This window comes from Cicer arietinum, chromosome 7 (genome assembly GCF_000331145.2).
Source record: "Cicer arietinum cultivar CDC Frontier isolate Library 1 chromosome 7, Cicar.CDCFrontier_v2.0, whole genome shotgun sequence".
In the NCBI taxonomy this organism is placed as follows: domain Eukaryota; kingdom Viridiplantae; phylum Streptophyta; class Magnoliopsida; order Fabales; family Fabaceae; genus Cicer; species Cicer arietinum.
Window position 1 is genome coordinate 38,542,670 of NC_021166.2, and position 5,363 is coordinate 38,548,032.

General features: G+C 34.4%; 1 long non-coding RNA gene across 1 annotated transcript; it reads left to right on the top strand.

Moving 5' to 3' along the window:
* Nucleotides 1–808: 808 nt before the first annotated feature.
* On the top strand, nt 809–2,522 carry LOC101498266 (uncharacterized). Its single transcript, XR_190501.4, has 3 exons — nt 809–1,006; nt 1,116–1,237; nt 2,432–2,522. It is a non-coding gene; the product is annotated as an uncharacterized lncRNA (long non-coding RNA).
* The last annotated feature ends 2,841 nt before the right edge of the window (nt 2,523–5,363 follow it).

Here is a 5,363-nt window from a genome sequence, read left to right on the forward strand (position 1 = left end):
TATTGACATCATACTATTTATTTTATCATTTTAACCATTCTCCAAAAAAATAGTATTTAGAAAAATTGTGGTGGTATGAGAGTTTTAACTACTAATATATTTAAAATGTTAATTATGTTAGTTGGTAAATTATTAGTCTGAAAGTATTATTAATATTATGTAGTTAAAATTTTATTTTAAAAATAAAAATGTTGAGAAAGAGTTGTGGTTATTTAGAAGACTTTAAAATAAAAATTATTTATTTGGTTTTATAGACTTCACTTGAATTCCACCTTCGGTTTTTACAGCCACACATCTCTTGTTGTGCAATGCCTCTCTCTTTTTCTATCGGTTTCTATTGGGCTATCTTTAGGGTTAACAAAGAAATTAAAATGTCTTCCTTTTCTCATAGAAACGGCGATCTATACCACCTAGTAGTCATCTTCCGACCTCTAATCCTCACATACATTGACTATTAATTTAGTTCTTAATCTTCAATTCGATTATGCATTTGAGATTACGACAGAGCACTATGAGCACCATCTTCATTTTTGTTTGGGTTAAATCCAAGTAATCGTACTCATGATCAGTATTACAAAAAAATTTGGAAAAACGAAGCCACAAGCGATATCTTAATAGTCCAATTCCTGGCTTTAATCCTACTGTTTTAAGGAAGGATTTGGGTTCCACTTCTTGGACTCATCTAATGGGAGTGATGATCATATACAGATTACAAGTTTGGTGGAGTCCTTGTCCATGCTTTCGTATTTGTTCCAAGGAATTGGTTTTACTTGGTCCAAGTACTTATCTCTTTTAAACTTGCCTACGGACATCCTATGATCATAGAATTAGTATTCAAAAGTATTATTGGCGCGGCTGTTTATTAGGAAAAACAACTTGCATGAATTTCGTTTCAATTAACAAATATCATTCCTATATTCCTCTCGTTGAAACCTTCAAGAAGAACTACTCGATTGTGTGTTTCGGTGAAGTTGATGCCGGACCCTGTCGGCGCCCCAGTACGTCGGTGAGACCTTTTCTAATAACATGTTTCACGACGTTTTGAATATGTTTCTTCGCCTAATATTTTTATTAATTATATAATGCTGATTTTTATGCCTCGGGAAAATTATCAGCCACGTTTCATTGACTCTGCAAATTCGTCGATGCTTTTGGACTCGTTTGGACGTGTTGTCGACATCTCATGGTTGCTGAAAATCATTATGGTCCTTCTATCTTATGAAAGCGTCAAATTGAGGTATGGGGTGAGAATGAGTTCGAATGCATGAGTATAAATTAAGTGAGATGAACGGGAATACCGTATTTCCCACAATTCATTCGGGGCTCGCTACGTATGGCAGAAGCCCTTTGAGTAATAATTGACTAATGAGCAAACTTGAATTTTGTGAGGTTAAAATATGAATTAGAAACTTTTATAGGATGTTGTTTGATTTGATTTTTGAAGATCGTGTGATAGTTGAATTATTGTAGAATTGTGTATTTGATTCATTCTGTGTTTTGTTTATATCTATCCTTGATACTGATATATGATATAAAATGTGATGAATTGTAATTATTTTCCTTGCAATTGATGTTGTGAATGGTCTAGTATTATTATTATTATTATATGTGAGTGTAGACCCTTTATTGTTAGAGATGACGTATCATGATGATAAATTCTGAATGTAATGTATGACTATGGAAATCTGCAATGACGATGTGATATTACCACCCTGATGAACATCATGAAATGCGTATTGTGTTTAACTGAATAGTGACGAATTCGACCCGTGCCAATGATGGTTCTCTTAATGGAGTAAGTAACCTAGGACAACGAGGGGAGAAAGTAGTTGTTGATAATTTTTGAAGTGGAGATTATTTGGTCATCATATAGGTAGGGCCTGACAAGCCTAGTGATTATGGGGAAGTACAACTGAATGAGCCTGATCGTGGCGGTCTACTGTTGAGCCTTAAGGCAAGATTGTTAGACCTTGGAGGTATCCGGGTGGGGAATTCCTAGGTGACTTGGAGGTAGCACTCCAAATGTCGGGAGCTACCACGCAACACACGTTTACCTCGACTGTCACGTATATGTGTCTCGGGTTGAGTTGAGGGATCTATGAGGACAGGGCCAATTTGAATTGTCCGTCCACTTGCGTGGTGGCATAGTATCGAGCCTCCTAACCAAGTACTTCAGAGTTAGAATGGTACCAAAGAAAGAGGAGGAGTCTAGAGTATAAGAGCATGCATAACATTACTTGATTTGTGTATTTACTTACTTGATGTTGTGGATTGTATCAATGTTTTACCTTGATTATTCTTGTTGGTTGTGATTTGATATGGTACGGTGTTTAATATTTTTTTTTACGTGTTCTTCTCAATTATTTTATACTATTACATGTTTTCGAAGCTCAACCCTCGTTGCTTGTGTTTGGCGCTTGCGAGAGCGCAGTTATTTCAGGTTATCGATTGGGGATCCACGCTCTGAATAGGTGATATTGGGTGGGAGTAATTTTTCGTATTTAGTTGAGTTATGAACAATTTAGATTTTTGTAAATTTGATTGATCAATTGTGTTATTTTATCGGTTATTCAGAGGTAGAAATTAATTGTCTCTAAGTTTAGAACTTATATATATATATATATATATATATATACACTATTTTGGAACCGCTGCGAATCTCTTTAAAACTAGTGCATTTTACCTTTTTATTTCAATTTGGGTTCAGGGTGTTATACAATAAGTGCATAGGTCTCAATGAATTAAGATTTTAGGTCGTTTTGGTCTTTAATAAGTTTATTCTATCGATTTTAATTGTTAGACAATTAGTTCGTCCATTAAGTACATAAGTATTAACGGATTTAGATTTAAGGTAGTTTTTGTCTATAATAGGTTTAGTTTAATCCATTTTAATTCTTTCTCATTGTAGTTCATCGAATAAGTGCATAAGTCTAAATGGATCAAGAAATTTTGTCACTTTTTGGTCTTTAATATGTTTTTTCTAATCTATATTGAATCTTAGACAAGAGCTCCACCACGGACTAACAGACGGCTAACACATAACCCACTTGGCCTGATTGGACAGAGCTGCTCTGATACCACTAATGTGACACCATAAACCCCAAAATAATGTATATAATAATTTATATCATATTAAAATTTGTAGCGGATAAATAAATAAAAATTCCAAGAAAATAAAAACTTTTATCTTTAATTTAGAATATCACGTTTCTCAAAAATCAAAAGGAACACTTTAAACTTCTTTACTCCTATAAAATAGTTCATTCTCAATAATTACTTGATTTAATTCTAAAAACTTACTAGTACTTATAAGGTTTTCATACAAAAAGTCGTTTTTAAATTAAATAAGTAAAATATAAATTACAACTTTTATTCCCAGTATCACTTATCCGAGCGGGGTTCCTCCCAAACTTGAACTTCAAGACTCGTTAACCTGTAACTAATGCGATTCCGAAAACGCATGTCCAAGCCAATCAAACACAAACAACGAAAGAGGTGAGTTTTGAAATCATTTTAATAGTATAATATAACTAAGAAGAACACACAAACAATATAATACACCGTATCATAATACAAACATTCATCAAGAAAAAACATCACGTTATAAAGTTAAAACCACTCAAGTAAAATTGATGCAGTTCTCTATAACATCAAATCATCTAAGAGAAACTATTATCTCACACAATACCTATTAATCAAAAGAAAATGAAATGTTATGCATGAGCTTAAACTCTATTTTACAATGTGGTACCATTCTAACTCTGAAGTACTTGGTTAGGAGGCTTGATACTATGCCACCATCTCAGTGGACGGACAATTCAAATCGGCGATGTCCTCATAGATCCCCTCAACTCAACCCGAGATACATATATGCGACAGTCGAGGTAAACGTACGTAGGTTGCATGGTAGCTCTTGACATTTGGAGTGCTACCTCCAAGTCACCTAGGAATTCCCTGGAGTAACAATGTCGATTTACAAGAAAGGGGGGGTTTGAATTGTAAATGTTCCTTTTAAAAATTCCTGTTAAGACTTAAGAAAATAACTCAAGATTGATCTTGGTTATGAAAACAGAAAACGGAGAACGTTGTTGATTTTTGTTATAAAACAGAGAACGTTCCTTGATTAGTTGAAAATAGAAAATCAGTTTATGTTTTACCTTAGTTAATTAATTCAGTATGATAAATAAAGAGATAGGATAGAGAATACCACACAAAGATATTATCCTGGTTCACCCAACGTGGGTTACGTCCAGTCCTCACACAGTGGAAAAGTTTCTCAAAATACGAATCCAAAGTATTTACACTTCAAAAGGTGGTACATAGACCCCATCATAAATAACATGTCAAACATACAGTATTAGTATAGGTACAGTTTTCCAAATTAAAATACTGCAACCCAAAAAGAAGGACGTCTAGTCCTTATACACCAACCTAATCTGATCATCCTACCAAAAAAATATACACCCTGAGTGATCTCCACGCGCCCCGTGAGATCCTCCTACATAGCTCCAGTCAAGCATTCCCATCCGTAGGGTACGAACCAGCAGGATCATCCTGGCTCTCATCTTAGGGCAAAGCCCATATTTCCACAATAGTTGTAAAGGATCACCAACCGAAATTAACAGATAACACATAACATTTAAGTGTTAAATGCACAAAATAAACTTTCAACTAAGCATGCACCTTAAAAGGATTTCTCATATGCTAAAAGTTCATGTAATGCTTGCCAATTAAAAATGAAATCAAAATGAAGTTCTCAAACCATCAAGTAATACATAACTGACCAAAACATTGATAAATCAATTGAGCAATCGATTATCTAACTCAAAATAAGGATTTCTACTGAGCCAATCGATTGCCAAATCGATTTGGTCAGTTTCTGCTGAGTTCCTGTGTTGCCAAATCGATTGCCAAATCGATTTTGTCAGTTTTGCTAAGTTCTTGTGTCACCAAATCGATTTTGTCAGTTTTGCTGAGTTCCTGTGTTAAGGCCAATCGATTTCCAAATCGATTTCTTAAAAGATTTTGAAAGACATATTTATACAATCGATTAGGTTAAAATAGTGAAGTTCCTCCAACTCATCCAATCGATTGGGAAATCGATTTCCCTGCTTATTCTTCCAAAAAATACTTAAACTAATTCAATCACACTCACACATAACTCCAAAACTTAACACTTAGCAATTCCCACACAATCGCCACGACGAATTGGTTTTCGAAATAGTTTTACAATCCATCGCACCCACACACGATAATCAATACATAACACTTAGCAATTCCAACACAATTACCACGACAATTCTTATTCAAACCACTCAATCATAAACTTGATTCAAACACGACTCGTGTGCCAATCACCCTAA